Consider the following 16,749-nt stretch of genomic DNA (forward strand, 5'->3'; position numbering starts at 1 on the left):
TGTGCTTAGTGTAGTGTAGCAAGAATGACTTCGTCGTCGTCATCCTCTGACGACGACGATGAATTTAAGAGAAAACGATAACTCATTTCGATCAGAGAGGGAACTACAAGGGAGTGAGACTTGGTGAATGGTAACCAGGAGACTGACTGGGTATATGTAGAGTTGGAAGAAGTAGCCGTTAGGAAAAAGTAGCCGTTGGAATAATATAGCCGTTGGACAAAAAATAGCTGTTCAAAAAATAACCGTTAGAAATAAATCGTTAGAAATATAGTCGTTAGAATTAATTTGGTAGTTATATGATAATAGTAAAATATGAGTGAGTGAAATACAGGAGGTCAAATTTAGAGGATCAATTAGAGCGTACGGAGAAATAAGGAATTCATCTGAATAGAAAAAATCTCTATACAAAAATAATATAGTCAAATATAAAAAATCGGTTGAAGATACTCTTACCGGATGGGACACCGTTGAAAGAAAAAGGTGGAGGAGGGGAAAGAAGAGGAAGAGGTTCCCAGCACTTCGCCCTTGTACATTCCAGAGTGGCTGAACTCAGCCAGACGCAATCCCGCCGCCACGCTGTCGCCACCGCTTCCGCTCCGCGCGGTGTAGCCGCAACCACCGACACCAGCGTCTCCGTCTCTGGTGCTGCGACCACCACCAGCGGCACCACTGCCGTCGCCACCGCTTCCGCTCCGCGCGGCGTAGGACGGCCGGCGGTGGAGGAGTGGCACACGCGGCCGCAGGGCCTGTACCCGCACCCGGACATCAACCTCAAGAAGCTCCGCCAGCTCATCCTCAAGGCCAAGCTCGCACCATGCTACCTCCATGAGCGCCCCATCTGTTTCCTGGTGCGTCTGCCCGAAACCATCAATTGTTGCTCACGTTCCTCTCCCTCTTCCGTTGTTCCTTTCTCCTCCCCACGACGGGTGGGTAGTCGGCGCATGGACTTATGTAACATTGCAATACTGCATAAATTCGTATACTTCCCCATGATTTTCATTGCCTTGAAGTAGCACATTTTAGTTTTGCCTACTTATGAATTTCCGGCCTTGATTCAATTGCTAGCTTCATGTACAGGGTAGGGGATCGATTCACTGATTTGGGATTTTGGCACTAATTTTTTTCATGATTTGATTCAGACTTTAGAAATTAGAAGTTTGATTATTTAGAAGAAGGGAGGCTAGTGGGTCTGCCTTACGTGCATAAAATAAATCAAGAGTCGCAACAGCAGCCCCTGCACAGGCAATAACAGCAAAATATTGACTGGTAAAAAGCCAACCACTTAAAGTAAGTATGCAATTTGAGCCAATGTCCACTGATTTACTGTTTTTTGCTTCAGCAGATTGTTGATTGGCATGACCGCCTGAGGCCCTAAGCAGAGGCACAGCCCAGGAGGTAGCAGCAGCGAGAAAAGGGAATATGAGCAAGCAAGGAATTCATAAAAATGGTCAAATGCTCTAATAGTAAGTGACTTTACTGTTCACTAATTCACTTGTCAAAATTGCATGAGGAATTGAGTATTATAATTGTTGATTATATTCGGCTGCATTAGTACTTGCAGTGAAGTTTTAGCAACCTGGTAACTAATTAAGTCTGCATCTGAACTCTGAAATTCTTTTCTCGAGGACTACATCTGAACTCTGAAATAATCTGACTCTTACAGCTTAATTTATGGCAGAAGTGCTAAGATTCGAGGACATGTATTGGTTGGAAGGTTAACCGCGAAGAGAATGGAGAGCAGAGCACTTTCAGAGCTAACCTGACGCAGCAGAAATTCTCGCGAGATGTTCAAGTCATTTTCCAGCTGAAAGTCACATTGAAATTTTCACGAGATTTGAGGCCTTGACTGGATAATTCTTCATGAAATAGATTGACTTGTGGTACCACGGCATTGTTTCATCACTTTGGCATGTTAGCAACACAAAAAAGCAAAAGATTTGTCATGCTGGATGTGGTAGTTTTCAATGACCTGTTTCATCAGACATAGATTTGTATTGCAATGTTTCGGTTTTAACTATAGCCAGCATTTTTTCTTTCTAAGATAAGAAGAGCGCCTTTTGTTGTTGATTCAAATTCCATGTGCCTTTTTTTCACATCTACATGCAGAATATTCACATTTTTATGTTTGAAAAATTGACTTCAGGAGTATATGAGACCTTGGAGTTAAGGGATGGAAGATCTGATTATCTTGGCAAAGGTATTCTTAAGGTTAGTTCACCTGCCTATTTTCCCATGCAATGTGAGGGTATTATACTAGCTATATATGCCATGCACCATCGTCATGCAATATAATTTAATGTAGTATAAATCAGCTGGGTCGATACTAGAACATTGCAGGGTTCATGCAAGATAATTTAATAGAAATCATCATGTGTATCCACCTTGTATCTGCCATAAAATTGATTGACGAAAGCTATTTGAAGCATATACTTTCATCTTGCACAATAAAGAACGACCTGAACTTCAGTTGGAGTATAAGAGACAATTCAGCGATTTTTGCCCTCGCCGCCACCCAGATTCCGACCAACGCCTCCGCTCCCAGATCCTTCGAGCGCCTCCGCCCTCCGCGCGTCCTCACCGCCGCCACAGCCACCTGATTCCCCTTCCTCTCCCGGTCGTCGCGATGTGGGTGCACTAGCTCCCAGGAATGTGGGATCTCCCTCACTGCAGGCATGCACGCGCGAGCTAACACCCCCGAACTAATCGCTCTTGGTGGTGCCATGGCGAATGCAGGATTTGATACTCATCTGGAAGCTCCCAGGAATGTTAGGTTGCTGCCTGATTTCCCATATGGCATATCCAATACTGAGTTGTGAGGCAATCTTTCAAGGCTGCAGGACATTGCAAAACATATTTATATCCCAATACAAAAAAGATGTTTTCAACAGAAATCTTGACTAATCTAACATGAAGCGTACTGAAAATATTTTGTACAGTAGCAAATAATGAGTATACAGTTAATTTTTCCCTTATTTGTAACCATGTGAAAGAGCCTGTTATTCCATTTTATGCAAAAAATCTAGCAAAGTTCAAAGGTGATCTGATTGTCGGATTGACCATTGCAATTCTCTGCATTCCTCATGTATCAAGGTTGACCTCATACTCTCGAGGAAGAAAGAAATGCCCAGGTGCTTGCATGAATTCCTCATGCATACTAGGAACGTTCACTACCTGTTCCATCAATTGCCTAAGTGAGTTTGAATTTGCCAATGCCCCAAGTGAAGTGGTTAATATGGTGGAACCGTTGTTAGTATATTTTATATGTTGATCAGTTATGGGCAAAAAAAGGACTGATAGATATAGAATTGATTAAAAGGTGGAGTATTAATTCTGTTTTGTATATGGTTCGTCTCCTGATGCTTCCTCTCTTATTCTCCTTTTACCACAGTTTTCCAGTTTTGCAAAGCAAATGGTCATTACTTTGTATGGAGCCTAGGCATCCCGGGGCAATACCTATTTGTGTTTTGTGGCTATGAAAAAACATGATGTGACCTAAAGCATAATTCGTTGAGTCTAGATGGCATATAGAGCTAACACATTTACTATAATATATTCATTTGTGTGCAGCAGATGAAATCCATTTGGTTCTTGAAGTTCATTTACATATTATTGGTGTCTTTCTCTTCATATGTCTGCAATTAAAAATTGAGATGTTAGTATTAAATAATCAGTAATTTAGATTCTCTTTCAATTCCCCTGTCAAACCCATTCTACTGATTAGCTACAACGCAGTTTTATTTTGACCAACCAATCTAACAGGCAATGTCTCTGAAAAGTAGAAACCATGTTCTTTTCTATTGCTGAATGCAAGTATCCTTTCTGCACAATATATGCATGCACTCATTGGCTGCCTGGTGCTCGTCTGGGACAACCACCGGACAAGCAGTCGTATTATTTGTTAGATTCAGTATCATCACTCTTCTGCTGTTTTAATTTGTTTGAGTTCATCATTTTACAAGCCAAATTTCTTGGGATAACTGGTCATTGAGCAGTCATCCTGGATTCCTCGTATACAGCGCTTTTTTCTGTTTTATTTTTCACCCTTTTTGTTACCTTCAGCTTCCAACATACAAGCAGTCAAGTATGCTAAGGAGCAAGCTGCTCTACGCCATCAGCTACAATACTGGGTTTGAACTCTAGTAGACAGTAGCGGCTCTAGAAAATTTCCAGTGGATGTGCACGAGTATATCGGAGTACTAGAACATGCAGAATTTAGCGGCTGGCTTTTGCTATATTTTTTCACACGGCGATGTTCAGGTGTTAAAGACGTTAGCAACATCGCAGAGGCGAAGGGGCCTGGTATCTCTGTGGTCTCATGTTTTGATTTAAACAAAGCTACTTCTTTATAACTGAACTGGTGCATTTGCATGGTAGTCTGACAACAAGAACTTGTAAGCTAGCTAGCTCTGTATGTAGCTGCCTATAGCTTTGCGTATGTAATAGAAGTTCCTATACAATCTGTTAAACAGTTTGTAAAAAAAAAAAAAAAACATAGTGGTTATGCCAAATCGTAGCGATAGTGCGCCAGTACATGCTACCTTGCCTGATCAAGTGGTGCATGGAGCAGCAGTCTTATACTCTTACTGTGACGATGGTTCTACTTATGTTCGATATGTGTGCAAGTAATCTTGAACTCCACTCAGAGATGCACATCCAATTAAACCTTGGTTTGCGGAGCTTCTTGCTTGTGCTCCTCTTTTGTAAGTTCATTCTTCAAAATAGAATAGACTTATTGCACACTCCTACCTTGCAACGGGTCATATGGCACGCCAACGGCGCGCTATATTCTAGTGCTTTTGTATGCACACCTGCAGCATTGACTTTACGTGGATTGTTCTCTAACCTGAACTTTCGCATGACATTGTTAATGGCTAGAACCTTGGTTTCTTTCCAAACCTAGTTCCAATCCACCAGTGTAGATTATGTTCACTCTCAAGACACATGCATATCATCAAACCACAAAACTGTTTTCCGAGCAAAGCTCTTCTCACCTTAATTAAATGTCAGTCCACACAATATCACTCATATGAGTGTATTGCATATATCAAAATGACAAATATTATCATATTATCACGAACATATTCAAGAAACATATTAGCAACACACATTAATTATGTCATAACGCTAAACCACTTTGCTTTGCTAATTTAATGATAGGATCACAGGCATCTGGCTAATAGATCTTCGTGATCTTCATCAAGTTTGCAGGGTCAGCACGTTAGAATCATTATCACCCGAGTTTGATCATTTGATAATTCTTATCGATACAAAATCTGACTGAATCTGGATTGAACCAAAACATAAAAATTTCAGATGCAATATTATATTGGAATAATATGACAGAAGCATTAGCAAGAAAAACAGTAGCAAGAACATTGGAGCTGTCATGTACTCATGTTAGAGCTTGTTTGACTGAGCTCCAGCTCCAAAAATTCTTAAAGTTGATCATCCTTAGCTCTATAAATTTTTAGAGCTTGAGTTATAGACAGATCGAGGTTTTTTTGTTGAGACATCTTATTCTTATGTTGAACTAGAAATAGATATTCAAATTATTTTATTTTACACTACAAACTCTAAATCATTTATGAATCTCGGAGCTAGATCTCTGCCAAACATAACCTTAATTACTGCATAACTGCAGAAATAATAATGGTCCAGAAGCACATATGAGTTCCATGATAAGTACGATCAATAAGCGATAATACATTCTTGTACATTTACGTAGTAATATTCATGATACTTTCCTCGATATACAAGATTGATAACTTAATCACTGGTACCAACAAATTAATGGAAATAACAATTAAGAAACAAAATTAACAAAGATCTTTATCTAACCACCTAGACTAGTAACTGAACATGTCATATGCGGACAAAAGTCAGACAAAAAAACATAATTCTGAAACAAAAAAAATGCGTCAGACAGATTACAGAAAATTAAACATATCAGAAAATTGCTATGAAACAAAAAAAAAAAAAAATTCCAGGAAATAAAAAAAACAGATTGCAGAACACTTCCTGGCCCAACTACGCCTGCTTGCCTCTCCTCCCTGGCCCAACCCAACCGCCGCCTCCCGACCGAGCTAGAAGAGCACTTCGCTGAGTTCGCTCCTCCTCCGTCGTGCTCCTGCGACAGCGAGTCCCAGAGTCTCAACGCGGCGCGGCGCGATGCGACCAGCCTTCTCCGCTTCCAGGCCGTCGCCGTCCGCGAGGGAGAAGGGCAAGAGGAAGGGCGCCGCCGCCGCCGCCGCCGCCGCCGAGCAGCTGCTCACGGACCACGCCCTCTCCCTCCGCACCGGCCTCCACGACGCCATCGGCCTCGGCCTCACCAAGTAATTACTAATTTGCACACTCCTCCTCCTCCTCCGGATTCGAGCATCTCTACGAGCGTGCTGAGGAACTAGCTCTTCTCCAGTACATAAACAAGCGTGCGCGCCGGTGATTTAGTTAGCTCCTGTTCAGTCACTTGGGGAGAGATGCAACTTTGATGATGAATAGCTTGGCAACCTAACCCAAAGTTCAAAACGAGAAAGGATTAAACGGATGTGTTTAGAATCGTACTGCTGTTTGGTAATATCACACGGAAAATAGTTATTTTATGATTTAGAAAGAAAAAAATAGAATCAAATGACAGACAAAAAGGATTGAATTGAAGGGTTGTGTTTTAATTTCGCAAAGGTGTGTGTTCTTCGCTCTGTTTCTGATCTTCTATGCATATGTCAGGTCTGATGGACACGGTGCTAAGAAATGGCAGTCTGGTGATGCTGGGATACAGTCTCATGCACTCAAGGCTATTGCTGTGTTTGTCGGTTGTCTATCGAATGAAATGCTGAGGCATCCTCCTATAAAGGTAAACCCCATTGATTCGGTTTGTATTACTAGGACCGGCTCAGCTGTTCTAACCGTCTCTTTCTGAGTCAATTTATTGTTTTTCTTATGATGTATTCTTCCTGAGTAGTATGTGTAACAGCGAACATTTAAAAATCATGCGCTTTGATTGTGACCATATTATTCGTTAAACAGGAGTCGATTTCAGATATAATCGTCGCATTGGACGGTATTCTTAAGACAAAGAACGTTTCAGTTCTGACCCAAGCAGCAAATGTGAGCTTAAAGTTGGTTTCCGGTATGGGCAATTATATTCGCCAATCCCCAATTTTGGAGATGGTTTCATCCCTCTCGTGCCAGTTGTCTACGGGATAGCTACCTATACCTATGTCATGTGCAAGTGCAATGAGTTGCATATTGAACAGCCTAGTGACAGCGAGAGCTTCAACTCAGACAGAGATTTGGGAGGCTCTGGAGAAAACCAATGCAGTTGCAAGTATTGTTTCAGCTCTGCAAAATTACATCCATGATGTCCATCCACTAAGCTATCTGACGGAAATGATATCACTGCTAAGAATCATATTATGGATTTGGCCGTCTTCGAGATACCACGTGTGGAGTAACTGCAACCTGAGGGGAAGCTGGCACAGTACTGTCATTGCACCGAAACAACAGTTGCTGCAAAAATTCTTAAGCTGTATGCTGCTCTAGGTACATCTGTTTGATAATTATCCTCTTTGACTTGTTTGTTAAGATTTGCAAAGATTTTTGCTTCTTCTTGTTCAGTTTCCTTTTGAATACCTGAAAACTTGTAAATGTAATTCAGGTTTGTGTGGCAATGGAGCGATGATCCTTCTCAAGAATGAAGAGTTGATGGCTGATTAGTGACCTTATGGGGAAGTCCCATCCTAGTGTTACTAGGATTGAAGCGTTGAAGCTCTGCCAAGTCCTTCTGGTAAGAGTTATATTGACAGAAATTTGATGGTTGACTAATATGACATATCTGCTATGTTTGTGTTGTGTTGTCTTTTCCTTTTTTAGTAATCTGAAAGTTGATTTGTTGTCAACAGAGCTCTTCAAAGGGCTGTAATCTGTTAATGACTTCACATTGTCAGCCTATTGTTCAAGGCATAATCGAAGCAATGTCTGACACTGATGATAAATCATTAGTAACAGAGGGATGTCGTACTGCATTATTGGTCCTTCGTTATTCTGGGAATCATCATAGATGCTTTTGGTCTAATGCTATTGATAAGTATTATATAAGATTGTTTCTGGGATCTGCATCTCTTCACATCAAGCCCATCAGATTTTGTGCCATGACGAGATGCTCAACATAGATTCCAAAGATGTTATGAATATACATCCCTATGTATGGGATATACTTGGATATCTAGCAGTGCATTGTAATAATGAGTATCTATCTGTAAGGAAACAGCAAAATTGTTTCTTGCAGGTGCTAATATCTTGTGCTTGGTAGGTTCTAGGTACTCTCACATTCGAAAATGCTATTTCCCTATAATGTTTCTTGAGTACTGTTAGGAACTTACAGTTTCTTCCTGTAATCTGATTTGCGCTACTGCCTGCTTCTTTGTGCAGCTCGCTGGCAACAGATTTCATGCACCGAAACAGCGCCATAAAATTTTCCAAAGATGAGCAGGAGCCGGCTTTGAGGGCAGTTCTTATGATGCTTCTGTCTCCCAGCCAATACGTTTTTTCTGAGGCAAGTTATAGATTTGTGGTTGTTTTACCATTAGGTGATGATTATTTGAACATTCTATTGTCATCGTTAGAATCAAATGTTACCAGAAATATTACAGCATCATTTGACTGTGTCAAAATAATGACCAACCTCATGAATCTAGCATGCTTGGTGATAGTACAATCTAACCATAGTCCCAATAAGAGGAATGCTATAGATGTACTATCCACCATTATAAAGGAATGTCTGCACAATAATTTATATATTACGAGGTCAAACATCAGTTCTGATCTGCAATTTTGTTTTGATCGAAGTTCATGTTGCTATCTCGCTGAAGAGTGTGAAGGTGAAAATATTGTTTTATTTTATGGCCTCATGGTGTTGTATAATCTGCTGAGGAGAACCAGCTTTGTTTGTGTTCACTGTAAAAGGAATTTGGATTCGGGGATTGTGTGCCATGATTGCAGAGAGTATTATACTGAAGGTTTGATTAGAGTCCTTGAACATGCCTTGGCTCAAAACTTGAGCCCAGGACCCAAGTCATATATTGCACATATTCTGAGTTTGTTTGGCCTTTGTGGTTTTCCAAGCAAGTTGGGAGGGAAGATGAGAAGTGCATTATGTGATAATGAGCTAGTTGACCTAGAACTGTTGCTTGCAAACGGTGTATCTCTGAATGCTCATGCAGCTATATTATCAGCAAGGTGTCCTAAGTTGTTGCCATCCACAAAATCTGTCGTCGATGATGGAAAGTTGACTGATGAACAGGCCAGAAGATCACTTTATTATATTCGAATGTCTGATCATGTAGATAGTCATGCCCTGAAGAAAATTTTGGAGTATGCATACGCTGGTTTTGTCACGGTAGATGATGACATTGTTAAGCCCATAAAAACACTTGCGAAATATTGTCACTTGAAATCATTGCAAGAGATGCTTCAGAAGGTGCAACCCAGATGGAACTCTGATTGTCCCAGATATGATCTTACTGCAGCACTTGAACCAGCTGAACATTCATTCGTGTAAGCATATTCCACTGTTATATTGTTCTAACCTGTTAGCCAGTAGGCCATAGTACATTACGTGAGTTATTTGATTCATGTTAATTTCAGGGACATCATTTTGGAGGCCCAATCAAATGACAAAATGGAGTGTCTCCATGGCTCATGCCAATTATCGACTCCACATGTTCTTTTTTTTTTTTTTATAACGGGAATGAATCCCTCTCCATTACTATGTAACGGAACCAACAAAAGAGTATCTTACAGCCAGGCAGACGGATAAGATGAGCAAGCTAGAATGCTAACAGAGACGATCAGTACGAACAAAGAAGCTATCAGTTTTCACAAAGCACCACTGATAGGACTAAAGATATATCCAAAAGCAAAATGGGTTACAGACCCGTTGACCAAAATAGATCCGCACACAGGAGAAAAACTTGCATAAATCACTGGGTCTCCTCAGCATCATCTCCAGTAGCTGGTTCATCTTCATCAGACTGCTCTTCCGAGATAATCAGTTGGTTGCTGGGAAGGGTTCTAGGAGCAGGAAGCTGATGCCCAGCAAGTGCATTCAAAACTGTAAGAAGTAGCCCTTGAGCACCCTGCATAAGATCATCTTTGCCAAGCCCCTTCAGGAGATCTGCCCAGATGTTCAGAAAGGCACACATATGAAAAATAATTTCACTAGGATCCTTTATCACACGTTTCTCAAAACAAGCACGATTTCTCGCTTTCCAGATGGCCCAGCAAACTGCGGCCAAGCCAACCACATGAAAATCTTTGTTTTGAGGTAAAAAGGTGTTAATCCAGTTATAGAACTGATTGACAGAGTTAGGGATGGAATCAGCACCCAGAAATAGGGTAATAAAACCCCAGCAAGCCTTAGCTACTGGACATAAGAAGAACAAATGCACATAGGACTCCTGTTGGGTGCAAAAATAACAAGTTCCATCACCACACCAATTCCTACTTAACATGTTATCTTTAGTAAGTAGGGCATTCTGTTCTAACAGGCACATAAAAACTCTGATCTTCAGAGGAAATTTAGCACCCCAAATATGTTTGAAAGATATATCAGGAGATCCTCTCACTAACCAATTATACATAGATTTAACCGAAAAATTGCCATTCCTCTCCAAAGCCCACACAGTTTCATCATCATAGTCATTTAGAATAATTGGGGTTAAAAGACTTCGAATAAAACTCCACTGAGACTGAAGTTCAGTGGAAAGCCATCTCTTAAAAGTCAGAACCCAATTCTTGTGAAAAGCATTGTTAACCAAAATATAACAATCATCACAGATCTTATATAGAACAGGAAAAAGATCACACAGAGGTTTTGGCATGATCCAAGCATCTTCCCAAAATCTTGTGTTTCTACCATTATTTACTTTGATCTTCCTCCCTTGAAGGTAAAACCTTCTGACCTTAAGAAGGTCATACCAGCACGGGGAGTCACCCTGCTTATGTTTAACCCCAGCAAAAACACAGGACTGAAGATACTTCTTTCTAATAATCTCCTGCCATAAGCCTTCTTTCTTCTCTACTTTCCACCACCATTTGCAAAGAAGGGCAATATTCATTATAGAAATATTTTTAATACCCAAACCCCCTTTTTTCTTAGGTTTACAAATGACATTCCATTTAACAAGGTAATATTTCTTTTTGGTTCCACCACCCTGCCAAAAGAACTTCCTTCTAGCTTTATCAATATTAGCTATAACAGTTTTAGAAAGTAAGTACATTGACATGTGGTAAGTAGGAACATTAGAGAGACTAGCATTTATCAAAGTGATTCTCCCACCAATGGATAACATTCCACCTTTCCAAGCATCAAGCTTTTTGAAAATTTTCTCCTCCACTCGGATCCAATCAACTATGTGAAGGCTACTAGGACTTACAGGAACACCAAGATAACTAATTGGCAGATAACCAATCTGACAGTGGAACAAATCAGCATAGCAGTTCATGATATCAGAGCCCCCTCCAATGACCAACACTTCACTCTTCCGAAAGTTGATTTTCAAACCAGACATAAGTTCATAAAGGTATAACAAAAGCTTGAGATTGTTGGCTTTAGCAACATCATGTTGTAAGCACAAAATGGTGTCATCAGCATATTGGAGCATAACAACACCTCCATCAACCAAATGAGAGATCAGGCCCCCAACACTTCCGGCTTTCTGGGCAGCATAGATCATTTTGGCTAGACAATCAGCAACAAGATTAAATAGGAAAGGGGACAAAGGATCACCTTGCCTGACTCCTTTGTAACTTCTAAAGTAAGGGCCGATTTGGTTATTCATCTTTATGCTCAGTGTGCCATTGTGCACAACATTCCTGATCCAAGATTGCCATTTGTTGCTAAAACCTCTAATATGCAAGCAATGGAATAAAAAGTCCCAGTTGACTTTATCATAAGCTTTTTCAAAATCCAGCTTAAGAAAAATTCCAATTTCATTCCTTCTCTTAGTTTCATGCATGATCTCATGCAATGCCATAACTCCATCCATAATGTTTCTGTTTTTAATAAAGGCATTTTGACATTTACTTATGAGCTTATCCATAAAAGGTTCAATTCTTAGGGTCAGCACTTTGATAATCAATTTGTAAGAACAATTTAACAAACAAATTGGCCTAAACTGATGAACTCTATCAGCACCAGGTACTTTAGGCAAAAGAGTGATGACTCCATAGTTGAGTCTACTTATGTCAAGATTACCGAGATAAAAATCCTTGAAAATATTCATCAAGTCCCCTTTAATCATATCCCAGCAGTTTTGAAAGAATTCAACAGGAAAGCCATCAGGCCCTGCAGCTTTGTTTTCTTTCATCTGAAATAGAGCCTTTTTTATTTCATCTTCAGAAAAAGACGCATCAAGAAATCTATTATCTTCAACACTTAATTTCTCCTGTTCATTCCATAAAGCAGGGTTAATGGGACAAAAATTTTCAGCAGCAAGACCAAACAACTCTTTATAATAACTGGTAACATGTTGCAACAATTCAATATCACCATAAATTTTGGTATCATCATGCATCAAGTATAGAATATTATTCTTTCTCACTCTACCAGAAGCAATGCTATGAAAGAATTTGGTATTATTATCCCCCTTCAAAAGCCAATTAGCATGAGATCTCTTAAGCCAATAAAGCTCTTCATCCGTATATATCTTGTGGAGATCAGTGAGAATTTCAATTTTTCGCTTAGCAATGACCCCATTTAAACCGGACAATTCCTCCATTTTTTCAATATCCTCTAATTCACTTTTAAGAAGAGCCTTCCTTTTTCTTATTTGGCCTGCCAGATGGCCACCCCAACCCTTAAGGTGTGCTCTTAATTTTTTCAATTTGGAAATCCAAATACCAAGGCTATTACCATCAACCTTTTCACTCCAAATTTTACCAACTTTCTTCTGAAAAGATTCAACCTCAAGCCAGCAAAGTTCAAACTTGAACTGTTTGCTTTTGATATTATTTGAAACAGGAGAAGACACCAAAAGAATATTATGATCAGACATGTCTCTAGGGATTTTTTGAACAGACAGCAATGGATACAGCTGTTCCAAGTCATTGTTAACCAGAACTCTATCAAGCTTCTCAAGAGTTGAATTCTCTCTATTATTAGACCATGTAAACATCCCTCCATGCATATGCAGCTCTTTGAGCTCACTCACAAGGATGATAGAGTTGAAAATATGAGAGAAAGTAGAAAGAGTGTTAGGTTTATTTTTCTCAGATGAATATCTAATAATGTTGAAATCACCACCGATCATCATAGGAAGATCAGACTGGGTACAACATTGTGCAAGTTCAGATAGGAACTCATGCTTATGTTCATCTTGAGCAGCTCCATACACATTAACGAGTTTCCATTTACATTTGTTCTTCTTATCCCAAAGGACACAAAGTAGAAGAAACTGACTCCACATGTTCATAGCCATAAAATTGTTTTGTGCATGAGCTGCGACTACCTTCGTGCTTTATTTCAATCTGGGATGCATGAGAGGTTAGCCTTTTATTTCTCAATATCTAGAATCACACTCATTTTGTTAGTTATCTATAAGGGTATTTCATGTATCATTCATGTTTCATTTGATTGATTAGAAACATACGTGCAGCTTCTCAGAGGTTATCAGAGTTCCACTCGGGTGGGACGCGTTGGATAAACTAGTCCGCTGGTTTTACTCAGGCGAGCTGCCCAGGGTTGCACCGGATTGCCGATGGAAAAATCTGAGCGTAGAAGAGCAACTATCTCATCTGAGACCTTACGCAGAGCTGTCATCTCTGGCTGAATTCTGGTTCCTGGATGGAGTCAAGGAAGAGAGCCTTGAAGTGGTTACCTCCTGCCTGAACTCTAGCACAACTGCATCTGTCGAGTTCATCAGCGTCACAGCTAACCTGGGCCAGTGGGAACTGGTGGAGGCCGCCATCAGCAGCGTGGCTCATCTCTACCCGAAGGTCAGCTCGAACAGCTCGATGAAGACGTGCTCAACATGCTACGAACAGAGTATGTTCGGTATTCGCAGCACGGCGGTGGAAAGTAACTGAACTCTTGTTGCACCTGTCATCGTGCACTATGTGTGACAAGGTACACGAAATAAGTTTAGCAAGATCGCTTGAGTCCGTACATTGCATGTTTGTCACGGAGATTGTACAGTACGTTATGGACGCGTAAAATGGCCATCCTGTTGTGGTGGTATACACAGCATTTGTGTCCATGTTGGCTGGCAACATGTCGCAATTCACAAGAGCCCTGCCATGTCGGCAGTACACTTAGCCTGTTACTACTCTCTCCGATTATACACAACCGGAGACAGCTTCTTTGCCGAGTGCCTCAGGCACTCGGCAAAGGACGATATACACTCGGCAAAGGCTTTGTCGAGTGCTACACTCGGCAAAGGGCGCTTGGTAAAAAATTTGTCGGCAAAGACCTCTTTGCCGAGTGCAATTTATCGGGCACTCGGCAAATGCTTTGCCGAGTGCCAATGAATCAAACACTCGGCAAAGGTGGCGTCTGTGCCGAGTGCCACCTGGAGGACACTCGGCAAACAGGCCATCTTTGCCGAGTGCCTGGACCGTGGCTCTCGGCAAAGCGGAGGCCTCTTTGCCGAGTGTCATGGCCATTGCACTCGGCAAAGTGACTGAAAACAGCCTTTTTTATTTGTTTTTGACATCCCATCCAAACAAACAGATATATATATATATAACAAACATCACCAACATCACATATATATCATCAACAGCACATACATATCACCAACAACACATATATATCACAAACATCACATGTCTCACAATATATCACAAATAAGTTCACAAGTAATCCAAGTGCTCCATCATCTACAACCATAATTGCAAATAGAAGTACCATTAACAACTACAAGTATCATCACCAAGATGGTCAATGAAACTGATTTGGTGAATGATTCGCTGAAGCATGAGGATCGTTCGATGCCGCCGATTGATTCTGCACAAAGGAGAAGAGATTGCATGTGTGAGACAAGATAAATATATACCATACATGAATAAAATTTTCATACTCCACTAGGTCTGACCGTAAGCATGAACATACAAACTAAAACATTTATACTCACAGGAGTAGAATAGTGAGGAGGTGGAGGTGGAGGTGGAGCGAATAGCGAAGGTGGCGGAGTCACACCCGTAGCGGCGCCAATACTTTGCATGTACTGAAGAATCTCCACCATCCTCCGCTGCTCGGCCTCCATCGTCGCCTGCATTTGCTCCCGTATCCTCCTCTCTTGTTCCAGCTGGGCCTACAATATATTCACCCTAATGTTACAATAATGCAAAGGAAAGGTATGAAAAAAACAATGAACGACGAATAAACCAGGAATAACCTCGAGTGCCTCCACCCGGTGGTGTGAAGTGTCCTTCCGAGGTCGTATGGCCGGGCTCGTGCTCGTGCTGCTTGCTCGAATCTGGGAGAGACTGGGAGTAGCGGCCGAGTCGATTGCGCCGTCGCCAATCCAGTATCGCCCATGCTTCTTGCCTCCTCCCACCCTCATGACGACTTCTCCATCAAGGTCCTCGGTGCTCGGATCGTACTCTGGCCCATGGACCTCCCTTGCCATCGATGTGTACTCACTAAGGCGGTTGTGGACGGTCGCATTGCTGTACGCCTCGGGCCCGTCCTCCGGGTTGTAGTCGACGTCGGACGTCGCCTTGCCCTTGTGGGCCATAGCAAATGCCTTGAAGATGGAGCAAGGCTGGCCACCATGTGACGCCGACTGCGAGAAAAACAGCAAGATGATTAGAAATCATGCAGAATTGAGCGTTAGAATAAATAAATGAATTCGCGTACCCATGTTTCTGCGTATCCGCTGAGGTTGCGGCTGCCTTGATGGTGTGCTACACCTGGCATCATCAAACGCCGCTCCCGGCACAAGTTGTGCGTCTCCTCCCACTCGCGTGAGCACCACTTGTCCACCATCTGTTCCCAGCACTGGGGATGCGCGGCGCACCAATAAGGAATCATCTACAGGCCATCAAGTACATGACATATCAGAAGATGAAATTAAGCCTACTTAATCTCAAAAGGAATCAGTATTAATGTTCTGTATTTACCTGCAGGTACTGGTCCCGGGTCAGCGTCATGGTTCTTGCGTCCCTTTTGGTGACCTTCGTTCCAACGACGGTCCCGTGGTAAGTTACGACGGCCTGGATGCGCGCCTCGTAATGCATGTCCACGACGAGTTTTTTGCAGCATTTGGTAGCCACCGCATCCGCCCTGGCCTCATGTCCGTCCTGGCATCTAAAGAAATCCTGCATACAAACACGATGTATCCATTCATTATTTCAAGAATGTCAAATAAATACGATGTATTGAGCAATGTAGTGCGAGGAAGACTTACCCACAGCTCTTGCTTCACCCGCTCCGCCTTGTTGTTGAATACCCTGTGGGCCCGATCTGCAGCATCGGGGGCGGCGGCGTAGTGGTCAAACGAGTAGGCCGGCCCCGTCACTCCGGCGTACTCAACCAGGCCAGGGAAGTGCTCCTTGCACAGAAGACCGAGGATGCCATTGACTTGGCGTGTGTGAGCACCTCCACTCGCCACAATCGTCCAGTTCCTGCCCAAGTGATTAACAATCGTCCAATTTCTATTTTGATATTCAACATATCATATAAAGTAGTGATAACATCTAAAGTTACTTACTTTTCCCCCTCGGGTCGAATCAGCGGGCGTCTCTCACGAG

At 41.8% G+C, this 16,749-nt stretch overlaps 1 long non-coding RNA gene and 1 pseudogene across 5 annotated transcripts; both read left to right on the plus strand.

Annotated features, from left to right (window-relative positions):
• Nucleotides 1–468: 468 nt before the first annotated feature.
• Nucleotides 469–4,644, plus strand: LOC133927217 (uncharacterized). Of its 5 annotated transcripts, none has more exons than XR_009911303.1 (5): nucleotides 469–848; nucleotides 1,140–1,266; nucleotides 1,340–1,463; nucleotides 1,664–2,208; nucleotides 2,517–4,644. It is a non-coding gene; the product is annotated as an uncharacterized LOC133927217 (long non-coding RNA). The 5 variants fall into 5 exon arrangements; XR_009911304.1 differs by having other exon boundaries at nucleotides 2,543–4,644; XR_009911301.1 differs by having other exon boundaries at nucleotides 3,091–4,644.
• A 1,338-nt stretch (nucleotides 4,645–5,982) lies between these two features.
• Nucleotides 5,983–14,200, plus strand: LOC133927216 (BTB/POZ domain-containing protein At1g04390-like; annotated as a pseudogene).
• Nucleotides 14,201–16,749: the final 2,549 nt, after the last annotated feature.

This window comes from Phragmites australis, chromosome 8, assembly GCF_958298935.1.
Source record: "Phragmites australis chromosome 8, lpPhrAust1.1, whole genome shotgun sequence".
Lineage (NCBI taxonomy): Eukaryota > Viridiplantae > Streptophyta > Magnoliopsida > Poales > Poaceae > Phragmites > Phragmites australis.